This window comes from Scylla paramamosain, chromosome 16 (assembly GCF_035594125.1).
Source record: "Scylla paramamosain isolate STU-SP2022 chromosome 16, ASM3559412v1, whole genome shotgun sequence".
Taxonomy (NCBI): domain Eukaryota; kingdom Metazoa; phylum Arthropoda; class Malacostraca; order Decapoda; family Portunidae; genus Scylla; species Scylla paramamosain.
Window position 1 is genome coordinate 3639503 of NC_087166.1, and position 24498 is coordinate 3664000.

At 44.6% G+C, this 24498-nt stretch overlaps 1 long non-coding RNA gene across 3 annotated transcripts in view; it reads left to right on the forward strand.

Moving 5' to 3' along the window:
* LOC135107898 (uncharacterized) overlaps positions 1-24498 on the forward strand; it is a 95324-nt gene that overhangs the window by 65516 nt on the left and 5310 nt on the right. For all 3 annotated transcript variants that reach the window (XR_010272044.1, XR_010272045.1, XR_010272046.1), the window contains exon 3: positions 24014-24180. This is a non-coding gene — a long non-coding RNA (uncharacterized LOC135107898). The remainder of the gene's footprint in view (positions 1-24013; positions 24181-24498) is intronic.

Here is a 24498-nt window from a genome sequence, read left to right on the forward strand (position 1 = left end):
GACATGCGTTCATTGTTACTTTTCTAAGGATTTTAAACTAAAGACTTCTAAATATTTTAAACAAATAAATCCGTAGCAATTATGCAAGGGAAGGCAGTTGATGCTAAAATTATTACATTTAACTCAAGTTTACATAGTGATGCATTCTTTCCATTCTGTTCACATTCCAATGATGAAAGCTTTTTGTTGCAGCAAGACTTTAGCGGTTCCTTGGCCTCAGCACTAACCAAGTAAGGTGTGGTGCCCGCCTTGTGTGCGGGGCTTAATAAGGCCCCTGTCGCCCGCTTTCCTTAAACTAATGAAGAGGTGAACGTACCAGGCACGCCCTCGGAGAATGTAGGGTGTCGTAATACTTCTAAAGTTAGGAGTTGTACATATTGTAGGTGTGTTATTGTACCTGCCCTTTGGCGGTCATCAGCAGGTGTTTTTTTTTTCCGCCTACTCATTATCACCTATTGCACATTTCCTGTACAATGATTCATGATTATGGCAGGTGGGTGACCTTCCTCAAGCTAATTCCTGGTTGCCTTCAAGTTGGTAGTGTAAATCTGCTCTCTGCTGCACACCTTACAGTAGCTCCTCCCCTCCCCGCCCCTCCTTCCCCGCTATCAGCAAACAGACGAGTGATATGATAGATAAGAGGCGTGTTCGGGCATTAAAGTGTCACATTGTTTAGCGTCTAATTGCATGATCCTCCTTGTATTTTATTGGTACCCTTGGTAACTCTTGTCTACCTTCACCACTGCGTTTTTACCGTGAGGTGAATTTTATTAGTATTTTGTGCACCTTGGCTCAGAATTTAAGATTAACATTTACACGCACGGAGATGCACGGACATGCAGGAAAAAAAAAGAAAAAAAAAGAAAAGAAAAAAACACTCCACATACCAATATATTCATACACACACACACACACACACACACACACACACACACACACACACACACACACACACACACACACACATGCACACGTACATACATACATACGTACATACAGTACATACATATATAAATAGATTGACTAACTGACAGACAGACAGACATACACACACAGACACACACAGCTAGGCAGACAGATAAAAGGGAAACTGACACGAAAACAGACAGACAGACATACGTAAGAACACAGAGACAGACAGACACACACACACAGACACGCACACACACAGACACACACAGCTAGGTAGGCAGAAAAAAGGGAAACTGACACGAACACACACACACACACACACACACACACACACACACACACACACACACACACACACACACACACACACACACACACACACACACACACACACACACACACGTGCACTCCACACGTGCACACCATGCAGTTCATCACACTTAGCTCCTGTCACACTTGCCATTCTGTTCCTGACTCGGTCGAGGGCCAGGCCGCGACTATCAGGGTGATCACGGGGCCGGAAGGCGTTAACTTGTGCTCACCTGTACTTGGTTAGATAAAGAAAGAGTGGATTTTTATATAATACTCACTTCTTTGCTCATTTTCAATATCTTATAAAAAGGATGAAAATTTAGAAATGAACGTGTTAGAGCTATCTTGTGCTCACTTACACTTGATAAGATAAAGGTAGAATGACTTTTTTATATGCTATACCAATTTCCTTGCTCATTTTCACTATCATATATAAGGGTTGTAAATGTAGAAATGATCATGTTGGAATAATGTTTTTTTTTATGTTTTTTGCACTTTTATTTTATTTATTATTGTGTTTATGATCTTCCTGTTTTTTTTTTTTTGTCGATGTTTAGACGTTTTTATATTTTCCCTTGTGTAATGGAGGATAAAAAAAGGATAAAGGAATGGAAGACGCGAGGATGATATGGGTCAATACGAGTGGAGTGGACACACAGAACGAGCCCTCGCCGCCTTGTGTCTCGTAATTTCTCACTATACAAATATTTACGAGTCCCTCTCTGGCAGCCGTGTGCGCCTTGAACCGCTGTCTTTTGTTTTTGTCCCTTGTTTTTCCTTAAGTCCCGGGCTAGCGGAGTCCTCGCGGCGCTTAATTCACATCTATAAGGGTGCGGGCGTGCTTGGGAATCGCCGGGATTTTTAAGGTGTGGGAGGAAGTGTGTTGCCTCCACCTGAAAACACTCTGGTCACGTTTGGTGGCAATGTTTGGAATATAGTCGGGTTACTCTCGCCCAATTTGGATAGTCTCACACCCTTTTTTTTCCTTCCTCCACGTGTATTTTTTTCTTATAACTGTCGGAGCCTCTTGTTTTTTCCACCACTCCTTTTCTTACTGGCGGAAAAATGGTTTACTTGTCCGTTTTTCCTTATCTTGGTTTATGTAAAGAAGCTTCGTCTCTGTTAAAGGAATATTTAGCAACTGTTGGTATCGGGTGTTGAATGCCGCACAAGGGCAAATGTCCGAGGTTATAGTCACTTACTACATGCTTCCAGCGTCGCTCCTCTCTGTACTTATCCCCCCCTTCGTACCCCGCTTGGCAAATTATCCGACTGCGATTTTTCCTTTCCTTCTGATCAATATTATTATTCTCTTCCTAGTAAAATATTCTTCCTGATAGGTACAATTTCCTCCTGAGCTTCAATGGACCCTTCCCCTGCCCCTGAGCCATTCCTGTTGCCGTAACATGTCATTATAAAGTGGTGTTGCCATGAGCAGAACCTGAAGGACTTCTCTTGCCGAGCTTCCATCCTCACGGCCCCCCATTCCTTGCGTTAGCAGGCCCATGATTACTCCCATTTCGCTCACCCTATTACCCCCATTAATGTCATTCTGCCTGGCGTCGTTTCTCGCTCCGTAAGCAGATGAAATGACGCCAGAATGGTCCTTTGCTGTGCGCGCATTAAGGTCGAGTGTCCCGTCCCCCGCAACTCTAGTGTCGCCTCTGTCACCATTTCTATTTGGCAGGAGTCCTCCCATGAGATAAATATACACCTGGCGAGAGTAATGAGGGATGAGCAGTATTTTGTCTTCCTCGTTATTCTTTCAGTCACTTTTGATTTCTCTATTAGGGAGATTGATGTGAAGGGGTCCGGGATCAAAGCAGTCGAGGTAAGGAGCAGTCGAGGAAGAGGAGAAGGAGGAGGAAAAGGAGGAGAAAGAGGACGAGGACGAGAACAAGGAGGAGGAGGAGGAGGAGGAGGAGGCGCTCGAGGTGAATGAAATCATGTGGGGCGGGGCGGGACGATGGGCAGCCAGGTGTGTGCAGGGAAGCAGCGAGGAGAGGCGGGTGTGTAAACGTGTTCTCAGGATGCGGATCAGGAAGCCAAATGGAAAATTAAAAATTATCTCCCCACATTAAGGCAAGACATTGATTATACTCCTTCTGCAGGGAAAAAAAATGAATGCTTCCGTTTTACTTAACAGTTTGTGTGGCCGAAAATTATACTAAATAAAAATATGATATAAAACCCAGTATAATCATTGCTTAAAGACAACTATTTTGTATTGTTCGCAGGCTGTTTGCGAGGTTATTGTATGACTGGGGTGATTTTTCCCACGACTAATGGGTGCATACAACAAGTCATGTGTGACGCTGGGCAGGGCATTATCCTATAGATAACAAGAATGTGCTCTATTGAAACCAGCCATAGCAACAACCCGCCATTCTGCCAACCACCACCACCATCACCACCACCACCACCATAACCAAAGACAACAACAGCGACCACGGCCACAACCACCTCGCACCTTTCCCCCTTCGTCCCTCGTTCCGGATGAAGCTTTTCTTAATTTGCGAGTTTTTATTTGCAATCCTCGAGGGTCGGAAGCCCATTAAGGGATCTAAGGAGCCATGAAGGTGGTGTGGGATGGTTTCTTGATATGTGCCGAGTGTTCATTAGGTAAGCAGTGGCGATGGTTAGCTACAGTAATTAGGAGTGGGAGTTTAGATGATTTGTGACTCCCACCTTGTCACCTTGAGCTGTGGTTGGTGGGACGGTAAGGGACTCGCAGAGGGACGGGCTGTGACCTAGCTGGAGTGAGGGAGAATGAGGGGGAGAGAGCGGTGGTGGACACTGAGGCGGAAGAGGAGCAGGACAGTGGGAGCGTGGGGTAAGGAGGGTCGAAGGAGATGCGGGCCGGAGTAAAGGACGGGAAGGGGACGTTAATAGAGTGGGTAAGGGCGGAGAAAAGAAAGGTATGGGGCTTGATACAGCGATGTGTAGGGAATGAAGAAGTAGTTGTAGGGGGATGAAGGTCTGGATGAGAGGGGACTGAAGACACGGCATTATAGTAGACGGTAAATTGAGAAGCGGGGAATGGAAGGAATACAAGAAGATAGTAGGATGAGAGGAATATGAAACCGAAAATAACAAAGAGTGCTATGAAAAGGAGACGAGCCTGTCTAGAGTAATGGAGGCAGGGAAATAAGGAAGGAGGGAGGAAGAATAGGATGCAGGAGAGGGAGGGAGGGATGGAAGAGCGGAGGGACGGGAGAGGGAGAGGAGGCGAGGATTGGGCCACACAAGATTAATGATAATGATGTTGTTGATGTATCGTTCGCCTGATTGTTTGCGTCGTGGTAAGATATACATAAGTTACACCCAAGTGATTATTCTGCAGGTGACGTGTGTACCTGTTTAGCGCCCTGCCCCGCGCTCAACTTATTATCCATTCTGTGAATTACTGCATCGTTTATTTCGTGATGTATTCGCTTGATCCTCCTTGTGATTTATGCAGTTTTTCCATCTCATACTTTTTTTTTTCTTCTTTTTTGCTTCGTTTATGCAAGAAATGAACTTTTGCCATTTCTAGTAAATTCATATTTTTTTACTTAACTTTTTTTTTTGTGAGTTGTTCCATCTGTTTTAGTGAATTTTTGACTTTGACGTCTATTTTTTGTTCGACTCCCCTCTTCCTTATTTTTCTTTGTCCTCTCCCTCTATCGTTTATGTCTTTCGTTCCCTTATTCTCTTTAAAACTTTTCTCTTCCCTTCACCTCTTCATTCTCTTCTGTCTTACATCACTTCCTCTCCCTCCTCCTCCTCCTCGTGCTTGTTCTTCCTTTGTGTTTTTTTTTCCTCCTCCTCCTCCTCCTCCTCCTCCTCCTCCTCCTCCTCCTCCTCCTCCTCCTCCTCCTCCTCCTCCTCCTCCTCCTCCTCCTCTTCCTCCTGGTTCTTCCCTTGACAGTCACTTTGCTTCTGGCCTGCGTGGTTGTAAATTTGTGCTTATTTTGTTTGCCTACTTACCTGTCTCTCTGTCTGTCAGTTATTCCTTCTGTCTGTTTGTCAAGTGTCTGTTTTTGCGTTGCTGGTTGGCTCGTTGGATTGTCTGTGTTTATCAGTTTGTTATTTTTTTTAATACTTTTGCAGTGTTCATGTATTCTTTTCTCTCTTTTAGTGTTATTTTGTCTTACGTTTCACATTTTCTCATTCTTTTGTTTTTTTTATTCTCTCTCTCTCTCTCTCTCTCTCTCTCTCTCTCTCTCTCTCTCTCTCTCTCTCTCTCTCTCTCTCTCTCTCTCTCTCTCTCTCTCTCTCTCTCTCTCTCTCTCTCTCTTTTTCAGTGTTTATGTTGCTTTCCTTCACGCAGGTTTTTCCTTTCCTCGGTCTTCTCCTTCTCCTTTTGGTCTTCTCATTTTTGTTGCGCCGCGTGCCTGTTTGGTCTCCCTTAATATTGATCTTGAATCCATTTTTTTTGTACGTAACTGTGACACACGATTGTTTTATTTTATTGCCGATACCTTTTGCAAGTACTTCACTTTTATTTCCCAACTGTAAAATTCTTTAACGTCTTTACCATTAGTTGTTTGCCGGCGTTTAAGGACTATTCTGGATGCATTTTAAGCTCCGACTGTATTGAATGGCGTTTATGCCCCAATACGCAGGGCCATAAAGGCGTGGAGTTGCATGCAGACCGCTGTAATAATAACGCAGGGATTAATGTTGTGTCATTCCTGTTGCTAGAAAAAAAGGGGGAGGGTGTATGTTTTTTTTATTCAAACCCTCCGGCAGCGGCTGTTTCCCGTCTCTGCCGAGCTCACAAACAAGCTTTTATGCATCCAGCGAGGGGGCGACGTCCTGTTTTTGTACCTGCGAATTGGCGACCTATTAAATATTTCAACATAAGGGAACATCTCGTTCAAATATTCGAACAGTAGGTAGGCGGGTCGGCGGGCGGGCGGGCGTGGTAAGTGAGGGGCTGCAAGTTTAGCCAGGATATATTATTATTATTTTTTTTTCGCATTTGTGTATGTATATGTGTACGTATGGACGTGTGCACCTGAGCTTACGGAGAGAGGGAGCGGGGCCGACTCTGACCGCTCCCTGGAAATATAATGTTACTCCCGCAGCACGTGTGTAATGGGAATGTATGGGAACAGGTCCTGGCCTCTGTATTGCCGAGCCGCCCGCCCTGATGGACTAGGACCCGCAACCCCCCACCCCCTTGTACCAATATTTACTCCAGTATTTTGTGGGCGAGCATGGCGGGACAGCGACTCATGCAAATACCGGGATTTTTCTTTCGTTGCTGTAACATGTAGTAGTCGAGGGAGGGAGCGCGAGAGAGAGAGAGTGAGAGAGAGAGGCGTGGTAATGTTCCGGTAAATTTGGTGATTTCCCGAGGCTGTAGTGGCTGTAGTGTCGCTCCCTCTGCTTCCCTCTCTTGGTGCGCACTCTCTAATGCTTCTTTATTAATGCTGTAATGACTTTCAATTAAATTTTCGAATATATTTGCATTCATTAAGGAAGACACTCGCAGCAGGAGAAGATCAATAAGGTAAACACACACAGTCCAGCCTCTCATACCTGCGCCATCTTTGATTAGGTTAAGGTGGGGGCGGAGTGGAGTGAAGTAGAAAGCAATGATGATGGGGTATGGAAGGGTGGAGGACACGTGTTGGATGAGAGCTGGTTAGAGAGAGAGAGAGAGAGAGAGAGAGAGAGAGAGAGAGAGAGAGAGAGAGAGAGAGAGAGAGAGAGAGAGAGAGAGAGAGAGAGAGAGAGAGAGAGAGAGAGAGAGAGAGAGTAAATGAGAAACTTCTAAGTACGGCTGATTAGGGAGAATAGGAACAGAGCAAGGAAGGAAGAAAAGGAGGAAAGAGAGAGAGAAAAAAAAAAAAAACTAAGTACGTAGCTGGTTAGGGAGGATAGGAATAAAGGAAAGAAAGGAGAGGGAGGCGCGGGAGGGAATGGGAAGGGGTGAGTGTGGCAGTATTTGTGGCCACCATTTCTGCCAGGCGTCTGCAACACTTGGCCATCAGGTAATCGTGTCCAAATTAACCACACATTCTCCGGGAAGATTCTTAAGGAGGCTGACGACGGCGGGATTAGTGCAAAAAGTGTGTGTGTGTGTGTGTGTGTGTGTGTGTGTGTGTGTGTGTGTGTGTGTGTGTGTGTGTGCGCGCGCGTAGGAGGAGCCCCATCCAAGCCTGCTCTCTCCCTCCTCCGTACCACCTTTTAGTAGGTTTCACATTTTGCCAGCGTGTAATTATGCAATGATCCTCTCCCCTTTATCCCCCATTTTCACCCCCCACTTTTACTTCCCCTCCGTGTTCCCCTACCATACTCACTCTCCCATTTATTTTCCCCATATCTTTTTTTCCCCTCCATTAGCACCATTACTCATGCCCCCTTTTCCCTCCCCCTTCACAATACACCTCTTACTTTTACTTGTTCTACCTTCATATCTTTCTCTTTTCATTTCTTATTTTGTACTTTATACGGCCCCATTTTTCCTCTTTTCTTGTGTATTTTTTTTTTATCTTCTTCTCAATTGTCTTCTTCATTAACAGCTAACTTATTCGTCTCTAAATAAATTCTATCTTAGTCCTTCAGTCTACTCCTTCAAGCTGTTTTCTAGTTTAGTGGCCCCTTTCTTATTTCTCCAGTGATAGGTATGTTTATCTCATCGAATTCCTTATTTTCTCTCTCGTGTTAACTAGCTTTCGTACAAGATAAACGTCAAGATATTTTTTTTTTTTTTTGCATCTATCTCCGTATTTTTGTAGTTAGCAGTTCCTTTTAATTATTCATATCCAGCTTTTCTTTATTATACGAAGACTTAAATGTATTCGTTATTTATAGTATTTTTTCCCTCTCTCACTTCTCGCTCACCTAGTTTCCTCTCTTCCTCATCCTTCTCTCCTTTTCTTTCCATATTCCTCTCTTTTTTATTTAGCGTCCCCTCGCCCCTCTCACTCAGTTCCAAGTAATCGAGCATTATACGCGTCTAGTAATGTTTGGGGTGTAATTGCATACTGAATTTATTCCTTATAACACCGACTCTTTTGCCGTTCGGGGCGTGCATTTTCGGAGGCCCCGGAAAGGCTTTACGTTCAGTGGAAACAAAATTACACGCGGCGTTTCTGCCTCTCATTAATGGGCTAGACATTTAATTTGGTTGCTGATGCCTCTGTCCAGGATAATACAGGTCTCCATTTGTTGATTGCAGAATGGCCATGTCCTCAATTATTCTGCATCAGTTTCCTAATTCCATTGCAAGCCAGTGCAATAATTTACATCGCGAGTGTTAATCGGCAAGTGAATTTTTGATAGTGTGTGTGCATGTACGTTGTGATGTGCTGTGCTGTGCTGTCCTGTGTGTGTGTGTGTGTGTGTGTGTGTGTGTGTGTGTGTGTGTGTGTGTGTGTGTGTGTACGTACACGTGGGGGAAGGGCGTGCATATCCATTTTTTAGTATTCATTACTCTCCCATAAACAGTCATAAATAACAAAATTGCTGGAAGATGCTAAAAATTTTGGACTGATGATCAAATGAAGTATAATTTATCTGAGATTCTCGCGTGTGATATATTTATGATACACTACGGATTATTGCAGCGCCAAGGTAATGACCTACTTATCAGCTGTAACCACTGTAATGCTCATGCTAATACCCTCACACAATATGATCGTTTATTACCCATCCTGTATTTTTTCTGCAAATTCATAGGTTTAAAATCGAAATCAGTGAACACGATAGCGCTATTATCATCAGCGCGACTAACGGCATCTTCCTGGAGCCCCGCGCACTTCCTATACTTACTTGTAATAAACTCAGGTTAATATACCCTGACTATTTTTAGCTGCCGTGTGTGGGGGAGATCTAGACCTAATTTAAGGGGTACTTCACTTAATACCAGATTTATAGGGGCAACTTATGTAATTCTTGTGTGTTTATATTATGTTCCTTGTGTTCGTAGATAAACTTGGGGTGAACATAGTTTCCATCTTAATTAATGTAAAGAATGGTCGGTGCTAATTAGATTAACTGGGCGTCCTGGGCCCCTGTTCTCAGATAATTGAGGCTCCCTTAATGGATGGCTCACCTGCTAAATTCGGTGGTCAGGTGTTCACGGATGTAAACACGAGGTAGCTGCTTCTACTGCCGCCTCACTTCCTCCTTTTCCTCCACCGCCTTGCTCTTCTGTCATCTCCCTCCTCTTTTTCCTCCTCCTCCTCCTCCTTCCCCACACTCATTCCTGCCTTTACGAACACCTCTCCCCTCCAAAATGCACCTACTACTTCTCTCCGCCATACTCACCTACTATTCTTCTTCCTGGCCCCCTCTTCCTTTCCCCTCTCTTCTCCCTACCCTCGTGCTCTCATGCTCCCCACTCACAGCGGCCCACAGTGTAAACAATGTAATTATCCGGGTCGCTCATTTGACTGCGGCTTTAGTAAGACTTATGTTTTATATGTTTAACCCTTTTTTTGTAGGTGTTTTTCGTTGTTTCCAGAGAGAGAGAGAGAGAGAGAGAGAGAGAGAGAGAGAGAGAGAGAGATGGATAGAGGCTGATAAACGCAAAGACAGATGAGGCGATGGACAAGCAGGCGGGTCATTAAACTGGTGAACATGTGGGATGACAGACACGCGGAGACCTTAAATACAGGACCAGATAGAGACGGAGTGCCCAGCCAGGAAGCCTCGCTCACCCGCCTTCCACATGTCACCTCCAGAAATAACCACCTTTTTCACCTGCACGTTTCTACCTGGCTGTGTTGTGCAGCTTAATTATCTTTTCTATAGTGTTTGATGTTCATAGCAGGTAGGTATGAGAGAGAGAGAGAGAGAGAGAGAGAGAGAGAGAGAGAGAGAGAGAGAGAGAGAGAGAGAGAGAGAGAGAGAGAGAGAGAGAGAGAGAGAGAGAAAATCCTGTGGGGGGAGCGGGTAAGGAACGTGTTTAACATTCTGATCCACTCTTCCTTTCCTCTCTGTCCCTCCTTCCTTCCCTCCTTCCCCCACGTCCTCTCCCTCCCTTCTTCCCTCCTTCCCTCCAGGCCCCTGTGATACAAGAGCAGATTCCTCCATCATAGAGCACGGTTTCCCTTCTCCTTCATGGAAAATGGGAAGAAGGACGAGGGAGAGAGAGAGAGAGAGAGAGAGAGAGAGAGAGAGAGAGAGAGAGAGAGAGAGAGAGAGAGAGAGAGAGAGAGTCTGTTACTGAGTTTAATTATGATCTTATAGAAAAATTAAAAAGGGATACAGTGGAGAGAAGTGACGTGCATATGGATGTGTGTGTGTGTGTGTGTGTGTATGTGTGTGTTGTGAAGGGGCTTCGCTTGTCCTATTGTATGCGGATTCATGTATTTATTTTTCCACGGATTAATGTATGATCTACCGCTTAGAGATTTTATGTATGTAATCCTCGTGCCCGATAGGCGTTTAGTGTGTGTGTGTGTGTGTGTGTGTGCGTGTGTGTGTGTGTGTGTGTGTGTGTGTGTGCGTGTGCGCGTGTGCGTGTGCGTGGGCTTGACGTCAATGAGTGTTCGTTGTATCGTTATGTGCGTGAGGTATGGAACGTGTCTTTGTTCATATGGAAGCTATTCATTGCATTTATAACAGCAGTTTGCATTTATTTATTGCTCCGAAGTGTATATCACGTGTCAATAGAATCCAAGTCCTATTTATTGTATTCATATATCTGAACGTGTGTTTGTTGCCTGTTCACCATTAATTTCCTTATGAAGCTGAAACGTGCAACTCGATGGAAGGGTGTGTGTATGTGTGTGTGTGTGTGTGTGTGTGTGTGTGTGTGTGGTTTGGAAGTAAGGATGTTGAGGTCACGTGGTATCGGGGGAGGTAGTGGGAGGGAAGGAGGATTTAAGAAGAGGGTAGGAGGAGGAGGAGGAGGAAGAAGGATGGAAGGGAAGGTGGCTGGGGGGAGAAGAGGAAGGAAAGGAAGGAGACGAAAAGAGGAAAGGAGCAAGGTAGGGAGGGTAAGGGGGAGAGGGAAGAAAGGGAAGGTGAAGGAGAGGAGAAGGAAGGAAAGGGGAAGGAGAGGAGAAGGAAGGGAAGGGGGAGTACAGGGTTTGGCCAATGGCGTGAAAGATGGGGATTGGGGAAGGTAGGGAGGGTCAGGAGGGGGAGAGGGGGTAGCGATGGATGGGGTCGGTTGTACGGGTTGTTTGGAGGGGCAGTGGAGAGAGGTAGGGAAGGAGTGAAGGAGGGAGGGAGTGACGGAGGGAAGGAGGGAGGGATGGAGGGAAGGAAGTCTGCTGCGGTCCCAAGGGTAGGTGGGGGGAGGGAAAGAGGGCTGAGGTAAGGGCGGCGACGCTCACTAACTTTGGAAGACATCTTCGTTGGTACTGGCAAGTTTGTGTGCTTCTTCTTACCATATTGTAGCTCTCCTAACTCTCTTATCTTTACTGTATTGACCTTTGTATAAATTCTAGAGAAAATGTTACTTAGTTTTCTTGTTTGTTCGTACTGTGCGTGTGTGTGTGTGTGTGTGTGTGTGTGTGTGTGTGAGTGAGTGAGTGAGTGAGTTCATCATATGCAAGAAATTTTAGTATTATTACCACTAAGAATAACGATTAAAATATTTGTTAACCAGGAAAATACTCATTAGGATGAAGTATACAGTGCACAGTAATGTATCCTGAGTTTGTGCTGAAAGTGTTAAGAATGAGTTAATGAAAACTGAGTCAAGAAATTCTATTTGAGATTGTTATTAATCTTCCTTCAATAATCTGTGATATGACTCCGAGTTCCTTGAGTGATGAGCAATTTACAGATCGCAGATGGCTCCCTCATTGTGAGCTACGGAGATGTTCTTGTACCGATCTGTGCTAAATGTTATCGGTGGCTCTTATCGGGAAGTCGGTTATGACGCTTTCGCTGCGGGGCGGGGAGGGGCAGAGGTGCATCCGGTGGCAGGAAGTGGCGATAGCGAGGGTGGCACAGAAGTTTCTCTCCAAATTGACGAAGGAAATGGCTGGTTGGGCTGGGGTGGAGAGTCGCTGGAGTCCTGCTGTACACGGAGACATCTTGTACGTGTGAAGGAAGACCCATGTACGATTTTGCAGACCCTTCTATTTTTTACTCATTTTTGTTAGCCACCTACCCCCAACTGGTCCTTTTTGTGCTGCCAAGAAAGAGGTTCAGGTAGGGGAGGCGCAGTTGATCTTAGGAAGGATGAAGAGGGGTTGCACGTTCTTCAGCTTAGGTGTGGGAAGGTATACAAACCAAAAGGAGAAGCTGAAGATGGAAGAGCAGACCACGTCATTGGTGTAGCTCGTCTTGGTCATATTGCTGTCTCTCACGATGCCTTTGAGTGTAGCGACCTTGGCCACTCGGGAGATGTGCGGGTTGGTGTGATGACATAAGATGGAATCGTATCAGTGTCCACATGTATGCATAATTACCTGCTCACTGTCTGCTGGTGGCGTCGTGAGCAGCGGCTACCTCCAGTGAATGGTAGTTTGTGTCCTGCAGGGTAATAAAGTCAAGAATGGCGTTGCTGATCCGTGTTTTAATGGCTGTAGATTTAGTCTCTTTCAGGGGTCTTTGATGCGATGAGGTAACGGAACATCACCTCACGTTTGCTTGTTTGTTTGTGGTGTTAACGTGTTTGTCTGCGTGGATGTACTGGAAAGCGGCAGAGAGAGAGAGAGAGAGAGAGAGATGAGAGAGAGAGAGAGAGAGAGAGAGAGAGAGAGAGAGAGAGAGAGAGAGAGAGAGAGAGAGAGATTTTCGTATGTATTGTATGTAAATTACCTTGTACCTTGAATCATCCTTTGTCTGGCTACATCCTAAGCATTCATTAGTAATTCCCTGCAGTTCTCTCCACCCCTACCACGCCACTTAACTGAACCAACCTTCCCTCATTCACACTACAGATTCGCTCCTTGCAATCCTCCTCGTGTGGGCTGCACTGTAATCCCCCCATCTGTTCCTCCCCACCCCCAACAACACCCTCTCCTAAGAAATGAACACAGGCCTCCATAAACACGTCGCAAACACAATATAAAAAGCAAGTGGAGCAATTGAAAGCGCTGACACAACCAGCGGTATATTTATCGCCGGCATATCGGCTCTTGGGGGATGTAATGTTTATTGGACTATGATAACGGCCCAGTAAGTTACCCCCAGTCAAATTTCTATACGCGTTAGCCTATCGAAAACCCATGGGTTTGGATAATGGACCAGCGAGCTATGAATGCTGCTCCCACCTCCCTCCTACCCACCTACCCCTGCCCGCCCTCCCCACTCTCCATTCACTCTTCCCCCTCCCCGCGCCTCCCCCCATTCTCCTGCTATTACATGGCTTTACCCCCTTTTCCCCTTCATTTTTTATGTTTGTGTGCCTAGGTTCACTCTGTTCTAATTGTGGGATGATTCTACGCCTCGTGAATCTCGAGATAATAGGATGGTATTTTAGCTTTATTTTTTGTCGGTATGCTGAGAGCAGCCACCCCTACGTCTCTCCACGGCGTCAGCTGATCTGGCCGTTCCGAGAAGACGGTTGCGAACTCCCTTTTTTATCCGTAGAAAATGCTGTTTGGATTCTCCTCTCTTTCTCATCTCCTGGCGAGCACATGTACTCGAAAGGAAGGCACGTCAAACTAAAGAAAGCGGAGAGAAGGAACAAGTTGCTCTCAGCCAGAGGGTTGCTGCTGCTGGCGGGCGTTCCGGCGAATTACTTCCAAGTCTCATGCTGGCAATGGATGCAGAACAACTCTGGCGCACACATTAGAGGTTGTAGTCGGCAGCGGACACAAACATGGAAGGTGGCCGCGCCAGTGTCCAGCAGGTGGCTGTCTAAAGGAGGGAAGGGGCTATGGGGTGGAGGAAGAGACGGGTGGGGGGAGAAAGCGAGGGAGGAGGAAAGGTCCACGGTGGAGGGAGGTGGTTTTAGGGACGGTGAGGGAGGGTGAGGGCGAGGGCGAGGGCATGTCCCCCAAGAGGGTGGCGGGCGCTGACTGGTCTCCGGACTAGTCGATGAGAGACTTCCCACTCCTGTCTTATTGGCGATTATATAACCTGTGAAATGAGATTTTTTGGAAGCGGTGCACACAGGCAGAGAAGGAGCGCGTCTCTAAGTTCAAAAAGCGAGAAACCGAATAAGAGAGAATGAGAACTCCATTTTATCGAAGCCTCACAGGCGAAGCAATTCTACAAATAGCTTTTAAGTCTGTCCCACGAGATTGCCGGAACCCCTTCCTTCATATTTACGGTGTTGCACACGGTGTTTATGGTAAGGTGGTGTGCTACAGTAGGCGAGGGAAGGGGACCGACCCGCTGCCAGACTCGACGCTGCCTTCACCGCCGAGTACCGCTGCCGCAGGGGGACGGGACCAGTTAACTACTGAGACGCTGAAAAATGGCCTTGACTCGAATATTAAGCCACTAGGATCAGGTACAGTCCTGTGGTGTGGAGACAACTATGGTGGTGGTGGTGACGGTGGCGGTGGCGGTGGCACAGGTGGTGGAAATGGCTGTCATGGTTGTGGTGATAGTGAAACACAATATGGCATTGGTGGGTGTTAATGGTATTTTTTGCAATGTGTGTGTGTGTGTGTGTGTGTGTGTGTGTGTGTGTGTGTGTGTGTGGAAGAGCGAGAGCGAGAGCAAGAGCAAGAGCGAGAGCGTGTACTAGGGTACAGCTGCGTGCCAAGTACGTAGATTTATTAGCGTGGCGTGTTTGTTCTGCTTTCACGGATTTCCCAAGTTTCCAGTAAGCGATCGTAAATTTCCTGTAATTTCTTAGACTTCCTCTGGCCTTGAAGGTACTGGCATGACTTTGGTCTATATTTATTCATGCTTATTTTTTCCTACTCGCACCTCCGAGCATGGGTTAACGAGGTGTCTCTCTATTACTCGCTCGTATTGACCTGCATGAATGGTTTTTGTGCACACGCATGATGGATTTTGCCGTGTGTTGTACCATAATCATACTAAATGTGTGTTTGGAAGCCATCAGCCGAGGTAAACTCAGCATTATCCCTTTAAAATTATGTTGTTATATCTGTTTAATGTTGTGATGGAGTTATGATTGATATTTGGCTTTAGAATGAATATTGTTGCATAATTTTGAGTTGAGAGTTTAAACTGTGCTCCATGCTGAGGAAAGTAACGTAAGGGAAAGCTGTTCATTGGTTCATATTGTTGTATAGAATTTGTTTTAAATTGCAATAGAGTATGAAAATCTACTTCATTTTACCATAAAGTGTTTATATTATTTAATTAAAACACCCGATAACATTTAATTACCTACGTTTTAGTATAAGGCATTGAGTTATCTACAGAACATGTATACATTTCAGATTGTTTTGCGCGGCGTTACCTGTCACCTCGTGCCTTCTCCAGGCCTCGGCCGGGGCTCCCTAGCATCCTTCTGCCCACTCCCTTCCCACATCCACAATAAAGTAAAAACACGAATATTGTCAATGCTTTAATTTTGTAGGCAAAGTGAGGTATGTAATATCCAGGCCTTTCCTCCCTTCTTTCCTCGTATTAAATTAAGGATAACCATCACATATGACACTGACCGGTCATTTGCGTGGTGTCCCTCCCCCCTCCTCCTCCCTCTCTTCCCAAGGCCTCGTCGGTTGTTCCTCATTAAGGGTTGTCAAGGGCGGGACTTCCTTGATTGGTATCTCCCTGACGGTTTTTTCAGTGACTGTGATGTCTATATTCCTCTCAGCCATGACGACCGCCGCTCGCCTCTCCGTGGGACGTTTAATTGACACTGTGAGCGCGCCTTTTTTTTTTCTTTTTTTTTTCCGTGTGTGTGTGTGTGTGTGTGTGTGTGTGTGTGTGTGTGTGTGGTGATATACAGTTGGATGTGACTAGGCGTGTAATTTTCTAATATGATGCTAATGATTATTTAACGGACTGACAAATAAAAACGCGCGGCAGTTCATTGTGCAAGTCAGTGTACCTATGAAAGTCATTAATTAAAACTTTGATAGTGGAATCAGGCACTTGCCTCTGCCTGGCAGGTTAGTGAAGGTGTTTCGTCACCTCCCTAATGTGGCTAGTTTTACAAATTTATGTGTTAATTGGTTTTCCTAAAGCCACATGCTTGGTATGAGAGTAATTTTCTTGCATCCTGCTCGTAGTTTCGCGGAATGTAAATCTAAGCGTTATCAGACTTATCGGGTGGAATCACTGCGCATGGCACTAAGTCAGGGAAATGGAGACTTACTTTGTACTTTTTTAAAGTCTTCCTTAGAAGAGTATTTACGAGAACAGAGCAGTTTCAAGTTAAATTGCGCGGCGTCCTGATGCACGAGTGAGCCTCACGCCGCCGACATGTTTACTGCCCGGGAAAGACTTCATAAACTACGGAGTAAAAATAAGTGTGGCACATTTAGCCTCACTTTGTAAGTGGCGACCGAAAGCGTCAGGACCCAGGCAGCCTCTGATTAAAACAGTAAGGAAGGGACTTGGGGGGGTGAAGTGTTCATCAGCCTCGGGTTGCCCCGGGCTGCCTCCTGCTGAGGTGACGCCAGCCCTCAGGTTTCGTTTCCTCCCCAGCGCAGCGTCACTTCTTCCTTACGGTCCTTAAGTTTTACTTCATGGCGTCTAACTTATAAATAATTTTATATTAAAACTTCAACAACTGTTATAGTTTTTGGTTGGGTTCATATTTTATTTCATATTAGTTAACTGCGCGTCACCACTTTAATGATTAATATTCGTACTTATCACCAATCACCAATACTTAAAGCGTTAATATTCCTATTTTTAACATTGTTTCAATCTATACTTCCCTTGCTTCTTCATCCACCAGTACCTTCTCTTCTCCTTTTATGGTTCATCTCTCCCTCCCTCTCCTCCCCTCCTCAGTGCGTGGCGGGCGGCAAGTGTGAGGCTGTAACATGCCCTTAGCGCATCACGGGACACACCTCGCGGTGCCTTCATTAATTACCGCAGTGGCAACCTTTGCTTACTTTGTAATTGAATATGTCCCTTACACCACAGGCGATGGAGGCGAGGAGGAAAAGGAATTTGTGTGTGTGTGTGTGTGTGTGTGAGTGTGTGTGTGTGTGTGTGTGTGTGTGTGTAATGATGATGATGGCGATGATAATGATGATAATAGTAATAATAATAATGATATAATAATAATGATAATAATAATAATAATAATGATGATGATGGTAATGATAATAATAAACATTTATTACTCTATTTTCCTGCTCATTTCTTCAAGGCAAAGGCGTATAATAATTTTAACTCAGTTCCCAGTGATATTTAGACTCACCTTGTAAAGAAAATCACTACAAGATTTCTACAAGTTTACTGTCTTCTTTTTGTGTGTGTGTAAATATTACATTACTGTGATAGCGACGTAAACATTACGAAACCACACACACACACACACACACACACACACACACACACACACACACACAGAGAGAGAGAGAGAGAGAGAGAGAGAGAGAGAGAGAGAGAGAGAGAGAGAGAGAGAGAGAGAGAGAGAGAGAGAGAGAGAGATGAGAGAGAGAGAGAGAGAGAGAGAGAGAGAGAGAGAGAGAGGAGAGCAGACAAGTAGGCAAGCAAGCAAGCGCAAAGCAGCTGTAAACGCGCACGCAGGTTGAGTCAGTCCAAGCAACAGGCAGAAAATGATGAAGGCGGCGGTGCTACAATCCGTCAGAGGGCGTGGAAGTCTTAAAGAGGAATCTCAGAAGGGGCGGACCCAGGGGGAGGAGCAGGAGGGTCAAGCAGGGGTTGTCAAGTCACGCATCGGGAGGAAGAGGAGAGGCAGGACAGGGACGGAGGGAGGAGGAACAGAACGAGGAGAAGTAGGAGGAGGGAGAGAGCTTAGGGAGGGCAGAACGGGTAGGAAGGAGAATGGGGCAGCGTGAGAGAAGGGGGATAAGAGAGGAGGAGAGTGTGCTGGAGGGAGGAGCAGGACAGAGGCGGGTGGGAGGGTGGGAAGGGGTTGGGGATGAGTAGAGAGACGAGGAAGGGAAGACATTGGAGGGAGACGAGTCTAGGGGTTAGGTAGGGGGAACGCACGAGTATAGAGACCCGATGGTGAAGAGGGAGGAAGGAGGGGATAGGGAGGGGGTAGCATAAGGGAGGGTGAGTGAAAAAGGGGGGAAGAAGGGGAGAAGGGTGGCTGGGGAAAAGGCTACCCTAATGCCCCCTAAGGAATAGTCTCGGGAAACAGTAGTGGCAGGCGATGAAGCGAGTCAGTGAGTGCTTGGAGGGAGGGAGGGCGGCTGGCGGCGAGGAGGGACAGACAGTAAACAGAGTTGGATCGGCAGGAGCGGCAGTGGCGGCGCCGGCGGGATATCCCACGTCAGGTATGAATTTTTTTTAAGGTTTTCTTGTTTTTCCTCTTGTGTTGCGCTTAAACTCGTTTTGTGTATTTAGTTCCCATTTATTTGTAACTTCTTTTTTATTTCGTTTGTTGTATGGTGCTTAACACAGTGCCGAGTGACACTGGAGCCTGATTGTTTATGTTCGTGTGTGTGTGTGTGTGTGTGTGTGTGTGTGTGTGTGTGTGTGTGTGTGAATACAATTCGTTATTTTTCTTAATTTTATCTAGAGTTTGCCTTAAATATTTGGACTTTTTTCCAGAAGTGTTTTACATCCTCGAAATGCATGTGTGGAAGTGAGTCACTGCCCTTAAGTACATAAAAGAAGTGTTCCAGTGTTTGCTGAGATCAAACCAATATTTACTGTGTTCCTTCAATCAGTGTTGTGATTTTTTTTTCTCGGCTGCGGTGTGTACTCGTGAGCTCCTCAGCAGTGCCAGATTATTTTTAGATCGCAAATGACTGAATAACCTTGTAATTTTCTCACAAGTGAAAACCCTAGTGCTACTCACGTGTGTAATGTTGTTAGTTACATATCGGTTTGGTAGAATGTATCATTTTCTTGTTTGCATAATTATCCGCGTCATGTAATTTGTGTTAATGTTTGTAGTAAAATAATTTTGTATTTCATTATTTTTTTATTGAAACTGTATAATGTTAGTCTTCTTATCTTAACAGTTCGTTGCCAGTCTAATCTATTATATCACTATTTTATTGATTAGTACTATGTCAAAGTTCTATATGCTAACTCTTACAGGATTATTTGTTTGTTTTACGCCGAGACGAGGTCTGTGGATGAAATCCATTTAGGTTAGGTCCAGGTATTGATATTACTTGTAAGTCTTTGATGTAAACGAAATCGAAACTTGAGTAGATGCCTGGAGGGACTCAGGACAGCTGAGCTGGGACGGCGCGGTGGCAGCAGCAGCAGCAGTCCCAGCAGTAATAGGCCCAGCAGGAGCAGCAGCCGCACGCCGGAGCAGGTGTGGAGAGTATGCTGTGACGTCACCGCTGGATATTGTAATGCCCCCTGGACGTATACTGAATGTATCCTGAGGGGGAGCTAGTCCGGTATACCTTCAGTATACGTAGCAGGAGGCACTACCGTCTCGTAGACACGCCCCTTATCTGGTTCACAAGCTCCGCCTTTACTGCATTTCTTCACGGTTCTTCAGCGTCAGGGGCAAGCACCACCGTCGTCAGGACAACACAACTCCGCGGCTCCTTTTGCTGCTAATTGGCCAGGACTAGGATATGGTCCACCTTGGGGGCGGGGCCTATATTTGATGTCCCGCCCTTTTGGTGACGTGGCAGTGACGCAGCAGGATTTGACTGGCTCTGTATACCCTGTAATGGTGACGTCACAGAGCCCATGACGGCATGCCTCACCAGTAACCCGGTGTCAGGATGTAAGGCTGCTCGGTGGGCTCTGGAGGTCTGCCTCCACCTAACAAGTGCACAAATTAGTAATAAACATAATTCATGAATGACCTCTTTTTGTCTTTCCTTTGTGACCACCTAATGCTTCCCTTTACACCTGATCCTTCTGCCTCTCCCTTTCCACCTGCCACCACTCTCCTTTCCCTTCCCTCCATCCTTTCTACCTTGTTACCTGAATCCCTCCCGCTCACCTGCCTTTCTCCCATTGCCTCCCTGACAAACTGGTTATGTCTTAATTGTTTCTGGTTTGAGGTTCCACACACACAGTCCATGACTTGATTTAACAGAGCTATACTCAAGTGAATATGTTAATCGGAAGTCACACAAAATATATTCCTTACCTGTTTGGTCAGAAGCTGAATGAAGTATCCAAAATCATTATTGGTTATCCATTGAGTTTAAAGGAAAAATTAATTTGCCATCGAAAAATTTTATCACAAAGAAAATACAGGTATTAACGTATTTTCTTTAAGTTGTAATTCTGAAGTGGAAGTTGAAATATTAAAAACTTAATACTAAAAAAAAAGTGATGGAGAGATTGAATACAGCAAATCCTAAAACTTAGAAAATCTATAATACAAGAGCTTAATGAGATGTTACTGTTTCCAAAGATGAGAGAGAGAGAGAGAGAGAGAGAGAGAGAGAGAGAGAGAGAGAGAGAGAGAGAGAGAGAGAGAGAGAGAGAGAGAGAGAGAGAGAGAGACTTAAAATGCAACTAAGAAAGACATGGCCTAGAATTCAACCCGTATCAATACATTCAACCGAGGAGGACGACTCAGCGAGCACCCGTCAACAAGTGAGTATCAGCGAGATGAGACTAGCAGGAGGCTGCAACAGGTAAACTTAAAAACTACTTGATTTCTAAACGACAAGAAGGCAAAAATAATTTCAGTATTTATTACTAATAGAATTTAAATAAATCAGAAAATGCCTTATATAAAATGATACTCAGGTAAAAATGTAACACTACCTGATATGGGTTGGTTGGTTATTTGGTTTGAATCGATCTTCCAACTTCCTACCAGCAATACCATTATGGTATTTTTACCATTACTTATGCTGCTGCTACTACTGCTGTTACTACTGCTGCAAATACTACTACTACTTATAATGCTGCTGCTGCTCTTACTACTACTACTACTACTACTACTACTAGTAGTAGTAGTAGTAGTAACATACAAATACTACTACTACTACTAGTAGTAGTAGTATTTGTAGTAGTAGTAGTAGTAGTGCTAATACATCTACCACCACCACCACCACCACCACCACCATCTACACCAATACTACTACTATTACTACTACTACTACTACTACTACCACCACCATCTATGTTTCTACTACTATGAGGATGTATACTTCTACCGTTACTACCACCTACAGTACTAATACTAGTGCTACCACCACTGCCACCACTTATACTGCTGCTGCTGCTGCTGCTGCTGCTGCTGCTGCTGCTGCTGCTGCTACTACTACTACTACTACTACTACTACTACTACTACTACTACTACTACTACTACTACTACTACTTGTAACACTAATATTTGTTGTTACAACGACAACAATCACATCTGTTACTACTACTACCACTACTACTACTACTACTACTACTAGCAATACTAATATTTGCTGGTACAACGAAAAGAACCACAGCATCTACTACTACTACTACTACTACTACTACTACTACTACTACTACTACTACCATCACCACCACCAGTACTATAAATTTTAATACGAATATCTGCTACTATTACTACTACTAATACTACTGCTACTACTGGTGCTACTACTACTAGTGCTAATACATCTACTACTACTGCAGCTATCACTACAGTTATAATTGGTATTGCTACTCCTATCATTGGTACCACGTACTACTACTACCACTACCACAGTTACCACCATTGTTACTCTCACTACTGGTGTTGATGCTGCTACTAAAACGACTAAGACTCGTAATGTTTTCATTACTACTAGTTTGCCTGCTGCTTGTAACGATGCTGATACTAATGGTAGCAATGGAATGGTTGTTGCTCCTTTTTTTTTTGCCATTGCTTTTTTTTTTTTTGTTATTATCGCTTGTTTTTTTTTTTTTCCTGCCTCTATTGCTGCTATACTGGCAGTATAGCACTTGATTCTTCGCCATTACCAGAACTGTATCTATAACTGGCCTGACGCGTGTGTTACTATTGGTGCTACCACGAATGTTGCTAATACTACTACTACTACTACTACTACTACTACTACTACTACTACTACTACTACTACTACTACTACTGCTACTACTATTGGTAAAGGCTGCTGCTGCTGCTAATGCAGCTACTACCACTGCTACTACTTTTTTATATAAAAATAATGACAATTACAACACCACTAGGAGTGAAAGAGTATACAGACTACAACTGTTACTGCTGCTGATGATACTATTACTGGTACCACTACATACTTGTACTAAAATTGCTAATGTTACTGTAAATATTGTTACTACGTACGAGGTAATACACCTGCAGAAGCTGGAAACTATACTGCTGCTACTACTACTGCTATTATTACTACAACTGCTGTTATTACTGCTATTACCACAACTACTATCACTGCTATTATTATTACTGTTACTTCTATTACCACTACAACCTCACTACCACTACTGGTACTGCTACTGTTGACAGTAATGATGATGATGATAATAATAATAATAATAATAATAATAATAATAATAATAATAGTAATAATAATAATGATAAAAATAATAATATCGGTATGTGGTACTATGAATAAAAACCAATTGTTGTTGTTGATTATAATCACACGAACAACAGCAGTACCAGTAATAATAGTAATAGTAATACTGATTATTATTATGTAAATAACAATAATAGTGATAATTATTATTATTTTATCATGATTTTCATTATTATAGGATTTTTATCACATCATTACTGAGGAATCTTGCAAGAAGACAATGAGCATAGACGTGCACACAGCAAAGGTAAACATTTGGAAACGCACTGTACAAAAAGAGTCAAGAGTTTGGGACAGATTATGTAACACAACCGGTTCGAGCCATGAGTTAAAAAAAAAAAAAAAAAAAAGTCCGACACTGAGTAATTGAGGAGGAGGAACATGGGGTGAAGGGACGAAGCTTGGCGGGCGTGCGGTAGTGAGGAGAGGAGAGCCTTGGGATGTGTAGGGAGGATGGAAGCTGGTGTGTGACGCTGCGTTCATGGGTGTGCGAGGAGAGAGCAAGGACCTGGAGGGGAAGGTCTGCGTGGTACGCTTGGGAACGGCATGAAATAAAGACGGACAGGTGAAAGTAGAGGACAAAGCTTGATCAAGGAAGAATAAGATGTACAGGCAGGTAATTGGAGGTGCATTAGTCGTGGTTGCCTAGTATGGACTAAGAGACGTCACGGTAATGATTGATCGATTGTTGCACCAACACACGAACCTACACCAAACCTTGAGCCCGAGCATCCTCGCCGACCGCTACCACCACCACCACCACCCTAACCTTCCTCCACCTGTCTGCCCGCCATCCACCCCTCTCCTCCTTCCCTTTCCCTTTTTTTACCCCCCCACCTCTGTTCTCTGCCCTCCTTCCCGCTTCCTATTTTCTTCCCTTTTCTAACTTGTCCTATCCCTCGCTTTACTTCTTTACTTAACTCGTATTTCTCATCTTCCTACTTGCATTTTCCTTCATCTTCGCCTGTATTAGCTTCTCCATGGCTTCTCTCTTCCTCCTCTCCTCTTCCTGTCCCCTACTTCCTTCTCCTCTCCCTTCCTCCCTTCCTACCGCCTGCTATCTTCCTCCTCTAAGGCTTCACTTCCTACCGGTTTCTTCCTTCTAACTTCCTGCTGAATGTCCCAAAGTTGTACTCGCTCTCGCGTCCGCAACCTTGAATCCAGAAACTTGATAGCCTCTTGAATCCTGACACTGATGGCGTTTATAACGCTGCTACTGCTACACTTACTCTTACTACTACTACTACCACCACCACCACCACTGTACCATTTTATTAACTAATTTGATTGTCCAGTGTCATTAAATAGTTCATTCTTTTTTTGACAGGTGTGGCCCTCATTCCTGATCCCAGTACCTCAGGAACCTCGGTCCACCCCCTTGAGGCCGGGAGAAACAGGTGACTCCTAATGGACTCAGAACTTGTCCATTAACCTCATATGACCGCATCTGGTATTCAAGGGTTTGTTTCCCTTAGTGAAGAAAGCAGCGACTGGGTGAATATGGAACTCTGTTGGGTTAGCCGTATCCAAGATTTCTTAGCTTTACTCCTACGGTATTACATTATTCTGGCAACGATGACTTCGGTATTTGAACTAATCTTTTGATCGCGCTGTCGTCTTTTCTTGCTTTCCTGTTGTTTCGTCCTTACTTATCTACAGCATTCATTTGATGCTTTTCGTTCCTAATTTCTAATACAGACCCATATTTGAAAAGCGTTCAATATAACATTCAGTGATGATACATCTTCCATTCAATGTTATGATTAAAATAAGGAACCGTGATGAAATATGTAGAATGAGGTCATTCAGATT